Consider the following 25,764-nt stretch of genomic DNA (forward strand, 5'->3'; position numbering starts at 1 on the left):
TTTGAAAAATATTTGTTTCTAAAAATGTTCCGATGTTTTTAGAGGGTGTGGCTTGCAACCATGCTCCAGACTCTTTTTGACGTAGTGCTTTGAGGCGAGCTGAATCAATGTCATTTTGCGAAACTACCTCGTTTTCAGCTATCTCGTTGATTACAATTTCATCCCATTTTCTTTGCGACTCCTTTACGACCGGAACTGTGTTGTAAATGCCTCTCCATATTTCTAATGCCTCTGTCATATGAGGAATCTTCACTTCGTCAACTGGAATATTAAGAACTTTGGAGACGAGCGACAACACCCCATAAGAAGAAGACAAGAATGCAGGGAGACTCAAATCTGAAACTTTCCGTACCCCTAAACCTCCTAAACGAATGGGTAAGCTTGCTTGTGCCCATTGAGTTTCATTTAACTTATAATTAAGTATTGATTGCAGACACTTTTTCAAAATGTCATTTAGTTGAAAAATTTTAGTTGGCCTGAACCATGTTGGAACGGTACGTAAAAAATAAGTCAATTTAGGAATACCTAAACAATTTTTTAAAAGGAAAAAGGCTATATGTGCTGGTACTTTTTTCAACCTCTCGGTTATTGTTTTAAAACTATTTAGATGATCCTCCAAACAATTATCATATCCATCTTCGTGTAGTGGTGCTCCCAATAATGATATCTCATGAGTTGATATTGTTCGTATTCCAGGTAGCACAGCTTGAAATTGAGCTTCAATGATGGGATCTGGTGTTCCCGACGTAAAAAATAGCTCACATTTTAATGGATTTATTTGTAGTCCTATCTTACTTGATTCCACGAGTAAAACATTTAAGTCGTGTATGACTGTCTGTGGTGATCCACCTAAAGTACCATCATCAAGATAAAACACATTTAGTTTTGAACGTAACGTACTAATTATTGGGTGAATTGCTAAACTAAATAGCATCGGTCCTGCAGGATCACCCTCTTGACATCCAACCTGTGATGAAATTGTTCTGTCTCCGAAAAATAGCATGGACGGATTAGCATAACTTTGCCAAAAATAGGGATATAGCTGGGGTATAACTCGTTGCACTTCTTTTAACATAGAGTCTCTTTCCACAGTGTTAAATGCGTTTTTATAATCTATTTTGAGGATTATATTGTTCGAGTTTTGGTGTGATTTAATGAAGGCACGGGTAGCATGTATGATTGTTTCAGTCCCTTTCTTCGTCGCAAAACCAAGCTGATGTGGTTGCAAATGATTTGTGCACTGATTATAGACTGATGATACAGCTAATTTGGAAGCCAATCTTCTGAACACACATCCAACTTCTATCGGCCTTACACCACCATCTTTTTTCCGCAGGGCACATAGGTTAGCACCAAAAAGGTATTTGCATATATCGTGATTTACTTTCCCATTTAAAATCAGGTTTACCAATTTCGTTATTGAAGTGAGTAAGATCCCCGCTGAATCACCTGCCGATTTCGATGTTAGATCTTTTAAGTGTTGAGGTGACAGTCCATCTATTCCTGAAGCAGAACCACTGGGAAAGTTATGAATTGCTTTTAGAACCGTATCTTCCATTGCTCTGATGCAAGGGTCCAGTTCTTCTGGAGGATTTGGCATCTCAAGGACCCTAAAAGGAGTTGGATGCTTAGTTGAGAGTATGTGATATGTTTCTTCATTGGAAGGAGCTAAACTGTCATCTGATGCTAGTAACCTCAATGCTCCTCTTGTATCAAAATCAGAAATTTTTGCTATTATCCTGTTTGTTAAATCCGGTTTGCGTTTCTTGCCAGTAACTTGAGGACAATTCGTGAAGGAGCTCTCTTTTAAATTGTGCTTGATGATGTTGGTAGCTGACTCCGAACAGCGATTCCTGGGAAGTCGTAAGTTGTGAAAAGAGAAAAGGAATAATTTTTTCCAGGAAGATAAATCATTATTAAGAAGACATTCATCTATTATATGTGCAAGTTTGTTTTCTACTCCATTTCTTGCTCCTTTCGGGATTTTTTTTATTATCCATATGTTGGATTTCAATGTTGTAAGCTCCGTTACAAAATCTTGGGAATTTAATTGAACATGTGTTTCCTGTGTGGCGTGTTTCCTTGTTTTGTGTATGTTTAATCCTTTCCTTGTGGGAAAATCTTTGCCACATTCTGTACATGTTGGAATCACTACACTGGTTTCCATTACATAAATTATGTATAAAAAATAGACATTGTTGTTTTAATTTCAAAGCATTTGAACACTTAACGCATGTAACGTTTTATAACGACATTTTAACTGATCTTTTGATTTTAATAAAATCGGCTCTCCTGAACCGATTTTAACGTAGATTTTACGAAAATTGTCCTTAGATATTCAATGATTCGGTGATGTCACTTTCGTGCACCAATTCATAAGTCTTCCTGCACTAAGACACAAATTTCATGACGTTAAATCATCATTCATAAAATAAAATATCAAAAACATGAAGCATATTCCATTAACTATCCTACTGTGCTTTCACAGAAATGTATCAAGTGAAGTTAGCAGGGGCCACATATTTTTTTCTAGCCCCAAGCCTCCGGATGGATTAATCTAGCCCTGATTATTATAACCTCTTTACTGTATGGACTATTTAATTATTCCAGATACAAACTGTAAGAATGCCGAATCAAAATTACTATGAACGATTTGTTAGCAAATTAGTTTTGCTCTACCACATCTAATTTATAATGGCTTACATGTTCAATAACCTCTTATAATATTTACTATGGTTTCATTATAAATTTTATTAACTTCACTGCATTTTAATCTTCATTGCAAATTTTATTGCTACTGTTACAAAAATGCAGAAATTTTAACAAGAGCGGGAGAAATTTTATCAAGAATCCCCACAATGCCCCAAATTACCGCAAAACACCATGATCTCAGTTAAAAAAAAAAATTCTGAGGCATCTATATTTACCCTACGACTATAATCCGCCAATCATTCTCTTCAGAATACAAGTGTCTTTCAGGCGGTACCATTCACGTGTCTCTATCGTGTATCTAAGGCGAGAAAATCCCGAAAAAAGGGATTTTTGGGTCTAAATATCCCCTTTTTCAACTTTTAGCCCCTCTGGACCCCCCTGTTTTAACGCAGAGATCTGAAAAAATCTGTTAAATACTACTCGATGGACTGAATGTTTGTGCAAAATTTCAATCTTCTACGTGCAAAAATAAGCCCGCCAAAAAATAATGAACATAGGCGAAAAAGAAAACATATAAAAAAATATATTTTTAAAATTATGACGTCATCACCTCCTATGTTTGGACGCAGGAAGGTGTGAAACCATACGTAACGTGTTCTAAAATGCCTCTGGACTTGAAAAAAAACGGACGAAAAAGCTCAAATAGAGAGTTATAACGCAATGTACCATGAAACACCCGTATGGTACAAATTGTACCATGGGATCCCCAAAGGGCTATGCCCTTGGAAATTATGCGAACTATACTTCGGCCCCACCCCCACCATCCACTGACGGAGGAAATCCTCCCTTTGCTTAGGGAAAAGAAGTGAATGACCCCAGCTCTGTTGCCAATTTGTCATTCAATCGTTTGGTCTTGACAAGTGAAGATCGTAGGCTACTTAGAATGGCTAAGAAGACAGAGCACAGCGAAAATCCGTGAAACAATTCATTTTGACAACGCTTCCGCATCTAACAATTGAAAGATCTCGGCCGTAACAACTTCTCCCTTGTCTTTTGAGGGAGGTACGGGAAAGAACACATCGACTGCAGCGCCAGAAGGGGCACAGATCAAATACAACGGCTATAGTTGTTCCTTTTTCGTGCAAAGTTCTAATGGAGCAGCCATGATCTATCTGTAACAGAAGGATGACAAAGGGGGAAATTAGGATCAAACTTTGATAACATGACCACAATAGCATAACAATAAAATAAACGAGGACAGAAGTCAGTATTAACAATGTAAGGAAAGGTATAACTACATTACGGATAAATTTTGACTTACCCTCGTATTTTTAAAGAAGGTATTTTATAGTCCAAATATAACAGGCGTCACTAAGTGGAAAATCACGCAACACGACAACGAAAACAATACGTAGCTATAGGCTGTTTGTTGTTGTTAGAGAAATTAATTAGCAGATGACAGAAATGAGTTCACTTGAGAGATTCTGCTAATTTGTTGTTTACTCGCGAGAGTTTGTAAACAAAGCAGTTAAATCATTAAGACACTAACTAGCTGGGTAACACCTAAGGTTGATTTTGAGACTAACTGTATATTTTAATTAGGTTAATTTCCTTATATGTATTAATTATATATACAAGTATATTCTTTAGGAATTAAAAAAAAAATCTTCGTAAAGACATGGAGCTGAGATGTGTTATGAAATAAATGAAGGTTTAAAAAAAGGTTTTAATGCGATAACGAACAAGTACATATACACACATTAACAAAATTAATTTTGTATACACACGTAACGTTGGATTGAAGAGGAAGAGAAAAAAAAGAAATCACAGCATATCTCATTAACACAGGCTACTTTACTTTTGTTGCCAAGCACTGCATAAAGCGTTTTTCCTCTTCTATGGAATTTTGGAAGCGTGGCTCTTTCCATAATCTAGTTAACACGCATCGGTGGGCGTATTTTTTGTGTTTGTGTGTTCTTTTTGTTTGTTAGTGTCTGCTTAATTGTACAGTGAAGCTGTTATCAGAAAATCGCAGCCCTGTTAAGTATTGGAGCGTAGTGAATCAAGTTAAATGCATCATATTCGCTCTTTCGTATGGGTTGTCACACACCAGATGTGGATCTCTTGTAATCATGACCCAACATTCTAAGGATAAAATTAGTCCTGAATTTCTTACGTCATTTGATAGTGTATAATAAAGATAGAGAGATGTGAAACGGTGTTCATTCAAGATTTTCATTGCTCATCACAATAGAGGCATATTTACATAGCAAGTTGTAGCTCTGAAAACAACTTATAAGACCTGCTATACACTATGAGATAAATCCTAGGAAATATCTTAGGATTTGTCTTCAGAAAAATGTTACGACATATCTCGTAAGAAAACCCACTATTTTGTGCCATACACATGAAGATTTTTCCAGTCTGACCAGATTACGTACTTGAGAAGTTCGACATGTATTTCTCACGAAACATTAAACTCATAAGTGCAGCGCCAACATATTTGGATTTCTTATAAAAAGTTCTTTCAAAATTATATTGCACTTCACAAATTTGCGAGATCTAAAATAGGATAGCACCAGGATAACTACGCCCATGTTTGTCAATTGTTAAATTGCATACGTCCAAAAGAAACTAAGAAAAAAATATTTTCTCTCACCTGATGTCATTTAAATCGAGAGCTTACGGATTTTCTTTTCGAAATAGAGCGTGCTCTAATCAAGAGAAATCTCATAGGATCGTTCAGAACATAGGAAATGGCATGTGATCTGATTCCATACATGTTCAGTTTTTTACTCTAGGAAGAATCGTAAGAGATTTCCTAGGATCTATCATATAGTGTAAAGCTGGCCTAACTTGTCTGCTTTTCTCCGAAGTTTCTTTAGCTCGTGAATGCCAGATTTTGTAAACATTCACTATTTCCCTTGAATGTCTTTGGGCGAGTTGCTTTATGTTAGTGTTATGTTTTTTATTAGTTTGCCATCTGGTGGCGGTGAGACTAAACATTAAAAGAAAAAGAAAAGAAATTGGAACAGTGAAGCTCCTTGCCATTTGTATTAATGGCAGTCAAGGATGTTATAAAATAGAGGATCTGCCCATATGTATCTTCATCCTATTAAATCGATGAAGCCTAAAAACAACCGAGCATCGGCACGTCTGATTGGCTACTCTCGTTTCTGACATCGTTTGATTGGCTACATTCGTTTCCGCTATGATTGTTGGCTCAAAACATAGCGATTATATTGGGTGGAGTGAGCAGAGTAGGGGTGGCGAAACTGTGACGTATGGCTTCAAGATTTTGTTGTACGGGCAGATCCTCTATTTTATAAGATCCTTGATGGCAGTGACAGATCATAGTGAGTTACGATAGCCGTACGAGAGACGCATGTCGCTTGCTCTCCAGTCATTTTCGTGATTTTAGTGGGAAATAAAGCTACTTTATTCCTAAAAACAGTATAAACTTTCGTGAGAACATATTTTCAGTGATTTGTGCAATTTTGAGTGCTGTGAACGTAAAAACAGTGACACAAGTGGCGTGTGAAGTGTGCATGTGCATGCTGCCTGCTTGTAGATAGCTGTAGCATAGGTAGTTAGTGCACAAAGAAGCACGCCACACAGCAGAGAAACAGAAAGTTAAAAATAAGGACGCCCCCGGGAAAGCCCGCGCCCTGACAGAGAGTAAGGCATCAACCATCTATCTACATGCCTCTCCTCAACCCAACCAGAACAACCATCAACTGGACAAGAACAAAGCATCGCGACTAATCAGCTCACACAGGAGAGACCTCACAATTCTGGCTCTTTTCAGGGCCACCAGAACCACACACAGGTGAATAACCACGCACAGGTGAAAACCACTTCTCATACAGGTGAGAAACCAATAACAGATGAACAAGAAATTGAATTCAAGCCGGTTCAGCATAGAAGAAGAAGGAAACTATACACAGAAGAAGCGAGAACCTCAACCACGAAAACCAGGACACAGGAAGATAGACAGCAGCACGCACCGAAGAACCAAGAGAAAAAGACTCCCACGTATACATGTGTTATACGCGGAGTTGAGATCACAACCAACATCAATAAGATGAAAGAAGCATTACATAAGCAGAAAATAAGGTTTAACAACCTCATCCGCATAAACACAAATAGAGGCCCGGCTCCAATGTTAAGGCTTTTTTCTAAACATTACGAAGACATCAATAGACTCACAACCCAAGGACTGGAAACTGAAGAAAAGAGGTACAAAGTAGAGAATTCCCGTCAACCTCCAACACCGATGCCCTGCTGGAACTGTTACCAGTACGGGCATCTGAAATTTCAATGCACTGAACAGAGAGTCTGTTTCCGCTGTGGAAACTCTCACCAAGAAGATTGTAACAAAGCAGTCGACAATGGCTTTTGCGCCACTTGCAAACAAAAAGGACACAGAACGGGAAGCAGCACCTGCCCCCAAAGACCAAGAAGCATCCCCCAGCAGAGATACACAAAAGTCACAATAGAAGAAGAAGCACACCCTACCAGAAGTACTGGCCCTTCCCAGGACCACATCGCCACAGAAAAACCAGGAAAAGCCACTGAAGTGAACACACCAGAGAATCATCCAACTGCCATAGAAGAGAAAATTACATCTGAAATAGAGAAAGCCACAAACAGGATTATCACATGGGTTACAACCATTCTCACAGCAACCAGTCACCAAGAAGAACGCACCAAGATGTTGACAATTATACAAACAGCCACAAAGAAAATCTTCGCTAAAACAGTGAACGCCTTGACAGCAACCAACGGTTCGATACATGTCACCCAGCCCACATATGCAGACAAGATAAAATCCAAGAGAAACCAGTCGAGCACAAATTACAAACCAGCTCCGAAGAACAATGAAACAGAGGTGGCAGCTGCAGAAATGGTGAATTGATTCTGAAACCAGCAGACAGATGACGACACACGCACAGACAAAGGAAGATGAGGCGGCTAATTTGCGTGCTAAAAAATAACACAGATCCCCACTAACAATACTTTTTCATTACAGACAACACAGATTTGTATATAACATAATCAGATAGGCTTTAACATAACATAATAATTTATTATTGACAGACACGTTTACATGGATTTTTGCCACCCTTCAACTGTGGTTTTGCCATGGAAATACTATTGCATGCAGCATGACCGATATAGGGTTTTTTTTCCTGGTTTCCAGGTTTTTTGTCCCTCTCTCAAAACATAATAAACCTTCTCTCGCGCTTTCCTATCATCTATTTTACCCTTCTTTCCTTCTATTTCACACATTGACAGATTCGCGTGTAAATGTCTTTCGTTAAAGATAGAAGCCACACAGCCAGAACAGAAACAGAAAAATTATAAATAAGGACGCCCCTCAGGATAGCCCGCGCCCTGACAGAGAGTAAGGCATCAACCATCTGTCTACATGCCTCTCCTCACATGCAGTTAGTAATCTATAGCATCTGTCGGTTGGGGATGTATGTCGCGGCTTCTATCTTATACGGAGACATTTTCCGCGGATCTATAGTTGTGTAGATAGAAGGAAAGAAGGGTAAAGAAGAAGATAGGAAAGCGCGAGAGAAGATTTATTATGTTTTTTGAGAGGGACAAAAAACCTGGAAACCAGGAAAAAAAAACCCTGAATCGGTCATGCTGCATGCAGAAGAATTTACATGGCAAAACCACATTGGAAGGGTGGTAAAAATCCATGTAAACATGTCTGTAATGATATATCTTATCTGTTAAATTAAAAACCTATCTGAATTATTAGTGATATCTATCTGTGTTGTCTATAGTGGGGAGTGTATTGTTAGTGGGAATTGTGTTTTTTTTAACATGCAATTTGTCTATATCATTGTCCATTGTCGGTGCTTTGAGTCGTCATCGGTTTGCAGGTCACGGCAGGCTACTAACTTCTTTGTTTTTTGATCTTCCGCCGGTCCCCCTGCTATGTTTCTTCTTAGCAACTGTTTGTGGATATGTGACATACAGCTGACCTGTTGTTGTTGATAATGCATTTATAGATAGATTGAAGATCTTCTTGCTGGTTGTGGCTATTACTTCTATGAGTTTGGTTCTTTCTTCTGGCGGTGCTATTATTGTCAGGATGGATGTGACCCAGGTGAGTATTTTGTGCGTGGCTCGATCAATTGCTTCCTCTATTGTTTCAGTGGTCTGCGTGGTTTCGGTTCTTTCTTCGTGTGTTGTGCTACCTGATTCTCCTTTGTTTGATTTCTGTCCCTGAAAAGAGCCAGATGGGTTGCGTGTACTTCCAAGGAGTAGCCTTGGTCTTGCTGTTTGAGATGTTTTTGTTTTTGGTCTTTGCGGACAGTTGCTACTGCCGGTTCTATGACCATCTATTTTGCAGGTGGCACAGAAGTTGTTGTTAATTGGTAAGTTGCAGTTGTTTTCGTGTGTATTCCCACATCTGTGGCATCTCCTGTTATTGGTGCACTGATATTTCAGGTGGCCATATTCGTAACAATTCCAGCAGGGCATGGGACGCGGCTGGCTTCTTGACTGCTCTACCTTGTATGTTTTGGATCTTGTTTTTAAGCCGTGAGTGATTAGCTTATTGACATCTCCTGGGCTGGTTGAGAATAGCCTCAAAAGCTGTGTGGGTCCATTCTCTGACATGATTCTGGTGAGGTTGTTGAATTTAATGTTCTGGTTTTGCAGATCATCTTCAAGATCCTTAACGTTCTGGTTTATGGGATAGCCTTTTATCACGCAAGTAAACATGGGAGGCTTCTTCTTCTGCTGTCGTTTACTGGATTGATTCTTCTTTGTAGTATTGCTAGATTCCATTTGGTTATCCATAGTTTTTGTATTGGTAGCTGTACGTTTGTCTTCATTCTTCTTTCTTTGTTGCTTCTTTGGTGTGTGCTTCCTGGCCTCTGATTGGTCGTTTGATGTATCGTTGCTGTCTTCTGATTGGTTCTTAGTTTCTCCTTCCTGATTGGTAGCTGGTTGTTCCCTGTGGTCCTGAGAAGGGCCGGAGTTACTAGGTTTCTCTTGTGAGGGTTTGGTTTTCACCTGTGTGTTGGTTTCCACCAGTGTGTGTGAGGTTTCCACCTGTGTGTTGGTGGTCTCTCCCTGTGTGAGTTTTGTTTCTTCTTGTATAGGATCTGGTGGCATGTGATGATTTGGTTGCTCTACTGCTGTGGGTTTCTTTTTCCTGCCTCTTCGCTGGACTACTTGGAAATCTCCTTCACCTTCATTGTCTTCTTTGTGAGAGGAGGGGAGTGGATTGTCGATGGCATTGTCGTTTTCTTGTGAGTTTGTCTCTTCTTCTGGAGCTTGCAATTGGTGGTCCTCATAAGAGCCGGTTTTCCGATGTTCATCTTCTGTGGTGTCTTCTGGCTGTGTTGTGTGTGACGAACTTACTTCATCACAGCTCTTAAGTGGCCTACGTGTCTCCTGTAGAACTGAATTTGAGCCGAAATCTCTTGACCGAAAAGTCTTGAGAAAGGTGTCTCTTGCAGCCTCTGACTTGAAATACACACTAGCTTTGGTACCATCCTTCTTCACTTCGATTTGATTGACGTCAATCCTTCCCCCGATGATTTCTCTCACGTCATCTTCTGTGTATTGGTTGGGTAGGTGCCTAATGGACACTGGAGGAGCCTTCATGAGCATATCAAACTCCATTGCGGCCTTCTGGGCTAGGTCGTACATCTCCCTCAGATGGTCGTCGATGTCTTCTTTATTATGGGTGCGACTTCTGGATACGTGGGTCCCTCTGGTTCCGTGGGCCTCTCTGCTGGAGATCCAATGGGATCCAGATTCGCCAGGCTCTCTTCTAGTGGGTGCTCTCTTCGGTGGACGTGGCATGGCTCTAAAAAGGGCCGAACTTCTAACTGAGTTAATTCAAGGAGAGGGTTTCTCTAAGTTGTGTTTATGCCTCTCTATGCTTTCCTAAAGAGATAATATTGTGTTCCCGTCAGCCGACTGTCGCCAAAGGCTGTACAACCTATATGGCCAGCGCGAAGCTTGACGCACAATAGGGGGTCCAGCCGACGGAAAGCAATGCTTATTTCTCTAGGAAGCGGTGTGTGTATGTGTGTGTTGTTTCAGTTTTCTTTATTAAACACACGACTCTTCTCTAAATTTTTTACTCTTTCTACAAAGAGTAAACTCTTCTTCACTGATGAACACACCTTCGTTAACACCGCAAGGTTTCCCGGTGTGTCACGGTGTCTTCTACGGCAGTTAGCGGCATCATCTTCTTAAACACTTCTTCGCTGTAGAATCTTCTCTGTGGGTCGCCAGGAGCCCCCTGTTTCTCTGTACGATCGCAGTTCGCTGCAGCCAGGGCCACGGTAACAGTGGTCTAAAGAGTGAAAATTAGGTCCCCTTTAGAAATAAACTTTCTCCCCAGTGAAAACGAAAGACAACATAAGACATCGGCTAAAAGAAAAATCGGCCGGTCGGGAGCAAGCCCAAAAAGCTCCCGGCACTGTCCGTGGACACATAACGAGTAGACAGCGGTCCTTTCAAGGGCCACCAGCTCTATCAGTGTATATAAGAAGAAACGGCCCTTTTCAGAGACACTCCAAATTAGTGTTCACTACGGAGGCTCTGGCCCTTTCAAGAGCCATTGATATGAATCAAAGTGCTGTACAGACAACACGTCCTTCTACCTCCAAAGCCAAAGCGACATCTTCTAAAGTACCCCGCACGAGGAAGGCCCCCCCCAATAACCTTACATCAGTGACAAAGCAGCTTCAGGGACTGAAATTCACCCCCCTGGGACCTGTCAGACGTCGCCGCACCACGATTGTCAAGCCTAAGAAAACACAGAAGGGTGCCCCGGACCCCCCCAAGATGGCAACTCAAGAACAAAACCAACCTCTGGACCCCTCCTCGCCACAACACTTTCCGCCCTTGCCCCCGCAAGAAGAAAGTGCCCCATCAATGCAATTGACTCCAGCTGCTCCAGCAACAGGACCTCCCCCTCCCACGCCACTAGTTAAAGAAGATACCAACCCGTCCGACGATGGATTCATGCAGCCCCCCCGGAAATCACTAAAACGGGCGGCCACAGGCCCGGTCACATCACTGGTGGAATTCCGTACGGAGTGCCGCAACCGATATGCAGCCCTCACCGGAAAGGAGCAAGACGAGCCCCCCCCACCGAACAAGCAACCACATCCTCCAATGAGGTCATCATGGAAGAAGAAGAAGAAGAAGCAGGGAAATCCAGCACCCTCCCACCACTTCGAGGCAAACAGGTTCCCCCAGTGTTCATCTACGGTGTAACACAACAGAACGCCCTGGTGAAGTCACTAGCCGCCGCATTGGAAACTCCACCCAAAGTGTTCTTCAACAAGGACTTCGTGAAACTACATTGCGCCACCATGCGCGACTTCCTCAAGGTGGAGGCATACTGCCTGCAGCAAAAACGTGAGTTCTCCACTGAACTACCGAAAGCATCCCGCCCACTCAAGGTGGTGGTGCGAAAACTACCGATGGACACAGACCCTGAGGATATTAAAAGCGAGCTAATATCCCTAGGACACCCAGTGAAAACAGTGCACCAGCTCCGCGGACGACCGGACGCTCAAGGCAATAGGCCGAAATTTCCCCTGTTCCTAGTGTCCCTGGAACGTTCTGCCAACAAACCCAGCATTTACGAGCTCAATCACTTACTCTGGTACCGGGTGGTGGTTGAGCCGTACAAAGGCAACGATATCTTGCAGTGCCATCGCTGCCAACGTGTAGGACATTCCCAACTGACCTGCCGTGCAGCAGCCAGGTGCGTGAAGTGTGGCGATCTCCATGACACTCAAGCATGTCAGAAGAAGAACCGCGACGAACCTGCCAAATGTGTAAACTGCAAAGGTGCCCACCCCGCCAACTATCAAGGATGCTCATACATCCAAGCTGAAAAGAAGAAAAGGGCGGGGAAGAAACAACAGATCCAACCACCTGCAGACGGCCAGAAAAGCATCCCATCTAAAACCTCAGAACCGTCAGACAAGAAAACAGACCAGCAGACACATCCGCCAACACCAACCACGCCAGAACAGGACCAGGCCACACCACAGGCATCAACGTCCACTTCCACGCCAGCACCAGCACAACCACCAGAGCCAGCCAAGACCACAGAGACGCAGCCCAGCACATCGCCGCAACCGACACCTCAGGCAACCCAGCCAGCCACAGACAGCGCAACAGAAGACACCAGCTTGGCAGCCTCCCTCAAAGAGATCCTCGGGCTACTGACGGGTCTCAACGTCAAAAAGTTCTTACAGAACCTAAAAGAGGGACTCAAGAAAATCGCCGCCGCCAAAGATCCGATTACCAAGTTAACGACGCTCCTGGATGTCGCAGCCTCACTGCTTGATGATGGCGCAAACTAATTCCGTCATACACAGAGCCATAAGGGTGGTCTGCTGGAATGCAGAAGGAATCCTGAAGCAAATAGACGAATTCAAGGACTTCTTGGAACGAGAGAAAGTTGATGTAGCGCTACTCTCAGAAACCCATCTCAAACCACACCTTTCCCTCCGTGTGCAAAACTACATCACCTACAGGGACGATCGCCAGGGAAGGAAAGGTGGCACGGCAGTCCTTGTCAAAACACAGATCGCACACGACCAGCTCCAGCTCCCGGTGATGCAATCGTTGGAAGCCACAGGCGTTACGCTACACTCCCCGGATGGGCCACTCCACGTCGTCTCCGTATACAGAGCCCCGGGAAACTACCTTCATCCACTAGATCTCATCCAGCTTAGAAGACTGGGCCACAGGGTGCTGCTCGCAGGTGACTTCAACTGCAAACACCCTGTGTGGCACTCCAGAGTTGCGAATGCAAACGGAAGAACACTCCATAATGCACTCAGACAAATTGACCTCATCCCGGCGGCTCCCAGGGAACCCACGCACTTCCCAAGGAACGGCGGACTGCCAGATGTGCTTGACATCACTCTGTCTGCGAACACAGCCATCCTGGACGGACCGGACGTACTGCATGACCTCCAGTCGGACCACATCCCAGTGATGTTCACGGTTGCGCTGAGACACCATCTTTCAGTCACCGCACTACCACGGCACTCAACCACCGACTGGGATGAGTACACCCGACTGCTGCAGACAGGGTGGACCCACGGACTCCAGTCAACACACCGGAGGAGATTGACGCTGCAGTGCATACACTCACAACGGCCATCCGATCTGCATACCGGCTTGCCACAACAACGCAACAGCAGCAGCAACAACGGGAGCCAGAAGACCTACGGACGACGGCTCTGATCACCCTCAAGAGATGGGCCAGGCGGAGATGGCAAAAGACAAGACATCCACAATACAAGACCTTGTGGAATTCGCTCACAAAACGGGTGAAAAACCGCCTTCGACGCATGAAGCTCTCTGCCTGGAACGCCAAGCTCCAAGCAATGGACGCCCCCTCCAGGGACTTCTGGCAGCTCCTGCGTGCAATAGCAAGACCTCCAGGCCCACCCCGCACACAGCCAATACGAGGACAACAGGGGCTAGTGTACTCTCCAAGTGAAATAGCTACTGTGTTCACCGATCATCTGCAGCAGACTTTCCAGCAAAATGACACTCCGCCCGACGCAAGCACAGAAGACACCGTACGAGCCAGTCTGAGGGAAATACAACAAGACTTCCAGCTTCCGGCGACGGACCTGGCCACCCCAAGAGAAATTGGAACCATCCTGCAACGTCTCCACAACCGCCGAGCAGCAGGCCCAGACGGACTCCCAACGCTTACCTTGAAAAAGGCCCCAAGGAAAGCTGTGGTACTCCTCACCAAGATCACTAACGGCATCATGAGAACGGGCCACTTCCCCGCAGCGTGGAAGGAAGCCCGCATCATCATGCTTCCGAAAGCCACAGGGCACAGAACAGAAGCTAAGAATTACCGGCCGATCAGCCTACTATCCCACCTTGGAATAGTCGAGCGAGCGATCCAGAAACGGATCCTGAAGAAGATGCAAGAACTGGACGCCATTCCAAGTCACCAGTTTGGATTCAGGTCCGGACACAGCACAACCCTGCAACTGGTTCGGGTCGTGGACCGGATAACGTTTCAGTTCAACGAAGGAGGCCAAACCCTCGGTCTCTTTCTCGACATCGAAAAGGCCTTTGACAGGGTTTGGCACAACGGACTCCTCCATAAGCTACACCAAGCAGGACTACCGCCGTATCAGGTCCGGGTAATTCAAAGCTATCTGACTGAGCGCAGTTTCAAAGTGTACCATGCGGGCCACCTGTCAGACGCAAGACCGATACAAGCTGGAGTACCACAGGGTTCCTGTCTCTCTCCACTTCTGTATTCGCTCTTCACAGCAGACATTCCGACAGACCACGGAACCTTCATCGCGACATATGCGGACGATACCGCAGTGTTCGCACAAAACAGGAACCCCCGCTTTGTAGAGAGAGCAATGCAACGCCACATCCACAAACTCGAAGAGTGGACACAGAAGTGGAAAATCAAAGTCAACGCTACCAAGACCACCCTGGTAGACTTCACAAGAAGACACAGGACCCCGGACTACGAGATCACCATGGCAGGAACTTTGCTACCACTTGCAACAGAGGCCAAGTACTTGGGAGTCGTCTTGGATCATCGCCTGACGTTTGGTCATCACCTCTCCTACACAAGAACCAAAGCCCTCAGAACGTTTAGAGCGCTGCTGCCCATCTTCCTCAGCGGATGTTTCACCCATGAAGCAAGGAGGAACGTCTACGAAATATGTGTAAGGCCAATACTCCTGTATGCGCACCCAGCCTGGGAGCATGCAGCATCTCGCCATCTCCGCCAGCTCCAGGTCGTGCAAAACAAGGCAGCACGAGCCATCACCAGACATACGCTAGACACCAGCATCGCTCAGCTTCATGAGGATCTGGAGCTCCCGCTCCTACAGGAAGTGCGAGCACATCTCTCCGCCCGGTTCTGGACCAGCATCGACAATCATCCCAATCCCAGTATTGCTGCCATCGGAACACATGCACCTCGCCGTGACGTCCACCGAAGGCCACGACCACCATGAACAACACCACCTAGAACAACCAGGAGGGTCTGCGACAGTTGCAACCTCCAACAAAGAGATACGCTGAACCACAAAAGCCACACCAGCAAACCACCAATGCAAGGCAAGAGCACACGCTCGTTACTTGTAACAATCAACGCCACGTCCAACGAACGAACGAAGTGACAGATTGTTCTGGAAGTTTGAAAAGCTGCAAAGTCATACAGGAAGAAGTAGGGTGTAGCCTATACACTGGACCCCGCCCAGGTACATTCCTTATTACTAGGGCAAACAAAAAGCATAAAAAACATAATAGCAATTTACACATATGGTTGGTACCTTGAACATGGTTGTGGTTGTCTAAGGGTCTAGAAGACACTAATTTTAAAACCATAATTAAGCATAATTTTAAATTAAGCATAAAGCATAATTTAAAATATATAGCACAATTGTTGGAAAATTCTGTGTAACTGCAAGTTTAACATACTGTATTAATATTTTTTAAAAGAATATTTACAATGCAAAATCATTGAGAACATAACAATGCAACAATGAAAAGCTTATTTTTATTTCTGTAAACTTCTTTTCAGTCTTCAGTGTAATCCTTTGATGTGGAGAAAAAAAAAGGAAAACGAGAACTTTCCGCCAACAATGAATAATACACTAGAACTCCACACTATATTATGTGTATCTCTTGAACTTGAGTACTTTCTGTACTTTTTGGTGGCATCTTTTACTTTCCCTTTCTGTACATATGCACCTTGAAGGCACATACAAGTGATAGAAAAAGTGACTCGAGTAAAGCATATCTCTTTACAGTGCATTAAGTAGAAAGTTCATTAAATATGAAAGAAACTGGTTGCATAAAATATTAATAAATAGATCAAAAGCCTTTAGGAGGAAGAAAAGTCTGCTTTGTGGGACCTTGAAGAAAGAGTTGAGAAAAAGACTCATAAAATGCTTCGTGTGGAGTGTTGTACTGTATGGGGCGGAAACGTGACATTACGTAAAGGTGACGAAAATCGACTGGAAGCCTTCGAAATGTGGGTGTGGAAAAGAATGAAAGGAATTAGTTGGGTCCAGCGGAAAACGAATGACAGAGTGTTAGAAATGGTGGGTGAGAAAAGACCACTTTTAGATATTATTAGGAAGAGGAAGAGAAACTGGTTGGGACATTGCCTAAGAAGAGATTGTATCATGAGGGACGTCTTAGAGGGTATGGTAGCGGGAAAGAGAGGGAGGGGGCGAAGGAGACTACAATTAATGGATGATATAAAAACAGAAAGATCATACGCGAAGACGAAGAAGTTAGCGGAGGACCGGAGAGCATGGAAGCTTCTCAGCTGCGGCAAATGACCTGCCAATAAAGGCAGAATACCTATGATGATGAGTAAATATTACACATTATACACGATTAATGTAAAACAATGATTGAAATTAACAATAAAGCATAATAAAGCATAATTTGGAAAAAAATAAAGCATAATTAAACAAAAAGTAAAGCATAATGTGGGTTGCTCTACTTATTACTTAAATTGTGAACTAAAAATCAATGCTATTTTATAAATTACTGGAAAGTGTAACAATGTTGGCCCAAATAACGTGGAAAAATGTTTATATTTTAAAAATAACAAATTATTTCTTCTAAGTGACCAAAGGGAAAGAACCTTCGAGAAACGTGTAAAAAGAGGTTAGCCACCAAATTACAGAAATTGGCGGAGTAGTTTCTTGCCTTGGGAAGTGGACGCACGAAACTTCGGCTCAAATTGAACAATGGTATATAAGTGCATATTATAGAAATACTCTAAAGAACTGATGGACACTTCGTAAAAGATAGTAAAATTTTGGATAATACGTATATATGTCATACCAGTTTTCTGTATATATATTTCATGTGCCATGTCAGTGAATCTAACAGATAGGAGAAATTTAAAAACGAACCATATTTGAAATGAACTGTCACGATGATATATCGACAAGTGTTACAGAAACGTTAAGTGTGCGTTGTAACAGGTTTCAACGAATAAATTACTTAAATAATTATGTATTTTTAATTTATGTTTTAAATTTGCCAGTTATGTAGTTAAATGCATGGTAGTTAATATTTGTTTTTGGCGCAAGGGAAAGACGATGCAATTGTAATTGCCCCATCTTGTATTCGCTCCTTATAGACCGGTTTGTGGTTATTCTATTCGGTACTCTGGACCTACGGAGTTGGGTTATCCTTCCTGTTGGACACCACACCTGGCGAACTCGCGTGAATTATACGACCGCATCGTTCCTTCTCTCTAGTACGATTTTAGACGGACTACATTGAGGAAGCGGTACGGAGCTGAGCTCAACGGGTGTTACCACTGTTGTGATTGTTCTATATCCTTAACTATGGGGCGGATGGGTCAAATGACAAACTGTGTTTACTTTGTAGATTCAAAAGTGTCGAAAAATGTGTATTGATGAAGGCAGTGAGTTTAGATTATTTATCTGGTTTCTGTTTTTGAAAGCTGAAACATCTCAACAAATTTTGTTCTAGGTAGTGATGTGTACGAGCCAGATTCTTTCTTCTACGGCATCGCAAAGCAGAGGCATCGGTAACTCAGTGGATAAACGCCAAAAAACATTTACGTGTACGATGCAGTACTGGCAGTAATGGCAGAATACCTACAATAATGGTAATTGTCTCACACGTTCCGTACAAGCTTAAAATCATGATTTGACGTCATACATTGGTCAAATGAAAAATAATTCCTCTGCATTTGGCGCGTTCAATGCATACAGAAATCAAGTCCAGTTTTTGGTCATTTTAGACATTCTGAAACTCCTTTCAGAGATTAAAAAATTTGTCTTTTATAAATAACTATTAAAATATAAAAAAATAGTATCAAATTTTTATGTATTTAAATGGAGAGTACAAACTTCATCTAGAATCAATATAACAGAGAAAAATCATATTCACAAAGATATTAAATGTCGTCTAAAAGCAGGGAATTCGTGTTACTATTTGGTTCAAAATCTCTTGTCGTCGCGAATTCTGTCGAGGAATCTGAAGCTTAAAATATACAAAACGATAATTATGCCTGTTGTTCTGTATGGTTCCGAAACATGATCGCTTAGTCTGAGGGAAGAATATAGACTGAAAGTATTTGAGAAAAGATCCTGAGACGAATATTCGGTCCCAAGACGAACGGGAATGGGGAATGGCGGAAACTTGATAACGAGGAACTACATAATTTATACGGTTTACCCAACATTGTTAGGATCGTCAAGTCTAGGAGGCTTAGGTGGGCGGGTCATGTAGCTAGAATGGAAGAAAGTAGAAACGCTTTCAAAGTCTTGACTAGAAGACCAATCGGAAAACGACCATTAGGAAGACCTAGGCACAGATAGGAGGACAATATTATGATGGATCTCGCAGAGATTGAAATACAAAGTAGAAACTGGATGCAGTTAGTTAAGGATAGAAATCAGTAGAGAGCTTTTGTGAACGCGGCATTGAAACTCCGGGTTCCATAGGCCATAGAGTTAATTAGCTAGTTAGTTAGTTAGTTAGTACAAACTTCATGTCTCTTTTTCCTTTACAGTTTTCGTAACTGGATTTGATTAAGTCGTGCTCTGAACACCCAATATTTTTGTTTGTGGAAGTTTTAGCGTATCTTTCCAGGCTATGTGGGACGTGGACCTACAGTTTTAAGGTGGAATCCTATCCCAATGAGAATTGAACTTGGGATCTCAGTATGAAAAACACACGCTCTAGCCAGTTAGCCAGCGGAGAAGGTTGACTGGTCGCCATATTGAAGTCAATCAAAGGAGAATTGACGGATGTTTTGCAAAAGTATATAGAAAATTAAAGATTTCAGTTTTACGTCCCACGATTATGCCGCCTAGTCAAAAGGAGATAATGATTATGAGAAATGAATGCAAAGGTGGAATGAATAAAGTGGAAGGAAAAGGGGGGATCCGGAGAAAATCCTCGAACTCGGTGTTTGTCCACCATAGAATTCACTTGGCGCAAGCTGAGGTCGAACCAGGGACCCTACGCACCAGAGGTGAACGCTCTACCACTGAGAAAAGTACATTGAGACTGATATTAAACATATATAGGACACTTTTTCCAATTAATATAATTTACTGTTTATTAAGTATGCTGTTAGTTACAGAATTTGTAGCTAATATTCAAAAAAGCAATTGACCAATTAAATGTATCGTACATGAATAAAGAAAAAAAAAATTAGTACTAACAATCATTTGGTCACTGAATTCATTAATAATGTAATTGGTATTTATATTATCTAATACGTAATGTAAATTCCCAGAACGGTGAATCATGAAACGGTTGCCAAATCAGCTGACCTGTGTTTGTTGTTTACGCTCGTGTTTACCATAAAGACTCTAGGATAAAAAACCTTCAACATAATTGCCTCTACTACTAATTACGTATAACGCTTCAATTCTCCCAATTAATTTATTTACTATGTTGCTCAGAAGGTACAAAAAAAAAGTCAGCAAATCGTGTTTTTTTAAAACAAAATTCAACTGGAATGCAATAAACTGAATGGAAAATATCAAAATTTCCCTCTGACGCGCATATTGGTTCCATTTAGGTATTCTATTTGTCGCCCACAAAACTTGGAAACGTGGAAAAGTATTTATAATGCGGATCTGTTAGAGAGATGTGCTATGGTTATCAGTTTTTCGGTTGAATTCAATTGTTAATGAGAACTGTGGCTCCAAGTTGGAAATAGTTCACCATCCTGTCTCACACATTTTGCAACATCTGTAAAATCTAACCTTAACATGAGAAGCCAATGGAAATTTACACTATTTCTTATTTACTTTAATAATAAATGAACAATTCGGAATATATATTTCTTCTATATGTGTAATATCCGTGACGTACATGGAGTTTTAATAAGTCTTTTAAGCCCCGTTCACTAAAAACGAACTCCCGTCATGTTTCTGCGAAAATGACGTAAGTAGTGCCCAAGTATCTATTGGAAGTTTAAAGGGTTATCTGGATACGCAACAAATAGAGGGCGTTTGAACTTATTATTTCTTTTAAATTTAAGGGCATATTGTAAAACTGCACGGATAATAATTTGTTTTACCACCTACGTTATATCAGGTCACCCTTGCGGTGAATATTGTAACTGTACCACCCATGATAGAATTGGTTGAGAGTTATGGAGTTCACAAATTTTCCTAATTTTACGATTATAGAGAAAGGTTTAAATTATGTTACTATTGTAGTTCCAGGGCGGGATTAAGGAGAGGCTTAGGTGGGGAGCTGTATCCCCAGACCTTCAGGTCTCCACTTTGATCAAAATCTCAACTGCCTATCTAAAAATAAACATGAAGATACAATCATCATCATAAAATAAAATATCAAAAACATGAAACATATTCCTACTGTGCTTTCACAGAAATGTATCAAGTGAAGTTAGCAGGGGCCACATATTTTTTTTTCTAGCCCCAGGCCTCCGGATGGGTTAATCCAGCCCTGATTATTAAAACCTTCTCACTGTATAGACTATTTAACTATTCCAGACACAAAACTGTAAAAATGCCGAATCAAAATTACTATGAACGATTTGTTAGCAAATTAGTTTTGCTCTACCACATCTAAATTATAATGGCTTACATGTTTAGTAACATGTTACAATATTTCCTATGGTTTCATTATAATTTTTATTAACTTCACTGCATTTTAATCTTCATTGCAAAATTTTATTGCTACTGTTACAAAAATACAGAATGTTATGGTCTTCAAAATTATAAGTTTCAGTACGCACTGTATTCTATTTCAAACTTTGTGTAATTGTCGTAATGTGGCTTAAGGCCTAAATACAGGTATTAAAGAAAAGAAACTGTATTTAACGAAACTTTGCTTTGTTTTCTACGAACACATGCACCCATTTTCATCCTTTTATGTATTAATTTCCTAAAACTGCGTATTTTCGCCCCAAAAAATATTTCCTCCAGGACCTGTTCGGATTAAACGTGTTCGGAGGGAAAACAGAAAAGCATGACACAACATTGTCAAGAACAAACTGAAAAATCGTCCTTACACTTTTAAATCGCTTTTCCTCAAAATGTTTCAAAATGAGCTTAGATCGTTTTTTCCCGTGTACTCTTCAACTGTTTATTCCATGAGGACACATTATATTCTGAGATACATAATAGAATGTACAGTAGAACATACAAACGTGGGCAGAATAGACCATGTTTTATCAAGATCATAAAAAAGAAAATTGTAACATCAAATCGAATAGGTTCGCTGAAGTACACTCATGTCCAAAATTATTGTCGCATGTCTATAAATATGTTATTGTAGGAATACAATTTGATAACGAATTTGCCCGGTATTTCTTACAATGTTAGTATGTGTATAATCGGCAAAGACATGTGTGTGGCAAATTTCATGTCAAAAGAGCAGTAAATAAGAACAATAAAACGAAAATAAAATGTCCTTATCCATTTAGCAACATTTTGTTTTACTCATTCTAATTTTCGTATTTATAATTCTTTTTCTATGAAATTTACCACAAGTATACATTCCCCGATTATACACATAGTATCAGTATTAAAAGTACCCTGCAAAATCAGTATCAAATTATATTCTTACAAGAAGACAGTTATAGATATGTGACAATAATTTTGAACACGAGTGTACATAAAAGCTCCTCAGTTTGCCTTAAGCAACCTACCACGTGATTTCAGAATATTATAATGCCATTTAAATATACAGGGTGTCCCAGAATGATGGGACACAATTTATTTGTAATTTTGGAGGGACATTAGTAACATACTTGTACTATGTTACTGATCTTGAAAGCCAATTCATAATGAGTTTCTTTTGTCATTTGTTACAGGCGTCTAGTCTTTAACGATACGTTTCTGGACGTACTTTCCTTCTCAAGACTCGATCATTCCAGCACAAAAGAAATTCAAACAACACTTCAATAAACACGATACACCGTCCCGGAAAGTGATCCTCTGTGCAGTGAGGAACTTTCGAGAAACAGGAATCACAAAAAAAAGGTCACCTTGACATTCTCGTTTCCATGACACAATTCAACGTGTTGCAAACGCCATGCAGCAAAGTCCAAACAAATCTACAAATATACCCCAGACAATGAATGTTCCCTGTAGCAGCGTCCACAGGAGTATGAGGGAAGACCTACACCCGGCATTTGGTCCTGTCAGATGGCTTATTGTGTGATAAGCTCTTTGGTCCTGTCAGATAGGCTTATTGTGTGAAAAGCTCTTTGGTCCTGTCAGATAGGCTTATTGTGTGATAAGCTCTTTGGTCCTGTCAGATAGGCTTATTGTGTGAAAAGCTCTTTGGTCCTGTCAGATAGGCTTATTGTGTGATAAGCTCTTTGGTCCTGTCAGATAGGCTTATTGTGTGATAAGCTCTTTGGTCCTGTCAGATAGGCTTATTGTGTGAAAAGCTCTTTGGTCCTGTCAGATGGCTTATTGTGTGATAAGCTCTTTGGTCCTGTCAGATGGCTTATTGTGTGATAAGCTCTTTGGTCCTGTCAGATAGGCTTATTGTGTGAAAAGCTCTTTGGTCCTGTCAGATAGGCTTATTGTGTGATAAGCTCTTTGGTCCTGTCAGATAGGCTTATTGTGTGATAAGCTCTTTGGTCCTGTCAGATAGGCTTATTGTGTGATAAGCTCTTTGGTCCTGTCAGATAGGCTTATTGTGTGATAAGCTCTTTGGTCCTGTCAGATAGGCTTATTGTGTGATAAGCTCTTTGGTCCTGTCAAATAGGCTTATTGTGTGATAAGCTCTTTGGTCCTGTCAGATAAGCTTATTGTGTGAAAACCTCTTTGGTCCTGTCAGATGGCTTATTGTGTGATAAGCTCTTTGGTCCTGTCAGATGGCTTATTGTGTGATAAGCTCTTTGGTCCTGTCAGATAGGCTTATTGTGTGATAAGCTCTTTGGTCCTGTCAGATAGGCTTATTGTGTGATAAGCTCTTTGGTCCTGTCAGATAGGCTTATTGTGTGATAAGCTCTTTGGTCCTGTCAGATAGGCTTATTGTGTGATAAGCTCTTTGGTCCTGTCAGATAGGCTTATTGTGTGATAAGCTCTTTGGTCCTGTCAGATAGGCTTATTGTGTGAAAAGCTCTTTGGTCCTGTCAGATAGGCTTATTGTGTGAAAAGCTCTAGAATAAGCGCAAGGAGGACGAAACTTTATTGAGCACCTAATTTTGTTAGATGAGGCCTATTTCCACTTATCTGATTACGTTAATGGGTGAAACTATAGCTTTTGTGGTCGAGAAAACTTTCGCATTGTGCATGAAAAACCTTTACATCAGTGTTTCTTTCAGAAACAATGTTCCGGGGGGCGGCACACTTTGTATTCCGGGGCACTTCTGATACTATTCTATTTTGAATTATATTATAGACGTATTATTTTGGTTTGCTCTGGGGGGCACTTTCAGAGCTCCGGGGGGCAGTGCCCCCCAAAGAAACAGGTCTGGAAGAGACACTGCTTTATATAGTGTCAAAGTTACCGTTTGGTGTGCCATGACTCATTCGTGTGTCACCAGTCCATACTTTTACGAGGACAGATGGTTCTGTCGATACCGTTAATAGTGAACGCTACAACCACATGCTCAATACGCTCTCATTCCTGAGTTAAAACATCGTGGTCTCTCAGAGATGTGGATGCAACAAGGCGGTTTTACCTATCACACAGCATGACAACTTACGGAAATTTTCCACAAATACTTCCCAAGGAGCCTCATTTTACAATTTGGTGACATTAATTGGCCAGAAAGACCAACAACAGATTTATCATTTACAGGCTACTTTCTTTGGGGTTCCGTGAAGAAGAGAGCATACGCCAACAAACCACGAACAACTGATACACCAATGAAGAAATCAGAAACGGAAATTGCAGCCATTTCAGTTGACACGCTCCACCGCACCATTGTGCAGCTTGAAGATAGCGTTCTTGTTGTTGTGGCTACTTAAAGAACGTGATTTTCAAAACTTAATGTAATATGAAAAAATCTTGAATGTCTCGTATGTATTCACCACAGTTTTCATTAAAACTTAATATTGTAATTCCAGACATTTTTATTTAAAATGTGTCCCATCACTACGGGACACCTTCATACACCTCCAGATAGGATTATTACTTTAATCTAATTAGGGATACACATGGAATCTGGCTGGAACTTGTGTCGCTAGAGACACTTCGGATAGTTAGACTGAGAAGGAGGATAATAAATAATATAAAATAGGATCTCTGTTAGATGAGTAACAGTGGCGTATTTACGATTTTGTTTCGGGAGGCTTTGCCTGAAAATGTGAAAATTCTGCAAGATAGCCTATTTCATATACTTTACTGTAGTAAGTAAGATTTCGGGGGGGCCTAAGCTCGGAAGCCCTCCTAAATACGCCACTGATGAGTAACAATCAATCTGATATCATTATACTCAGGGGTAGAAGTGAAGGGGAACGCCTGGGGACGCCGTCCTCCCACCTTCAAAAAGTATGTACGGCATCCCCCCAGTTCTTAAAAAAATACAATGGGCAAAGATAGGTAGTGGGACGGCGTGATGTCATGCCGCAACCTAAGGTCCCCCTACCTTTTCAGATCCACTTTTACCCCTGATTATACTGGAATTCTTTTGGCTAAATATGGACTTATAAACTTATCACAGTTATAACAGTAACTATTTTAAAGAACTAGATTTAACTTTTTTTTTCTAATTTTTTCAATTGAAATGGGGTTCTTAAACAGATGAGAACCATTATGAGAAAAAATACACAGAATTTTCCTGCTAATATTATAATGATAATCAGGGCCCGGATCTTGTTGACAAGTCAACTTTTTTCTGTTACGCATAAGACAAGGCAATTTCAAATCAAAACGTTATCCGTCAACTCAAGGTTCTAAAAGTATGTTCTTTTAAAGTCAACTTTTGGTCACTTTTTGCCGTTTTGAAGATTCCGGTCATTTTTCAATATTTTAAGGTAATTTTCAGGTCACTTATGGTCTTTTTAGTCTTTTTCTTCTACATAAGGAAATTTTAAAATGAGCACTGTTTATGGATTTGAAAAATACTAAGTTATCTCTTTTCCTACTTCC

This window comes from Thermobia domestica, chromosome 15, assembly GCF_964235325.1.
Source record: "Thermobia domestica chromosome 15, izTheDome1.hap1.1, whole genome shotgun sequence".
Taxonomy (NCBI): domain Eukaryota; kingdom Metazoa; phylum Arthropoda; class Insecta; order Zygentoma; family Lepismatidae; genus Thermobia; species Thermobia domestica.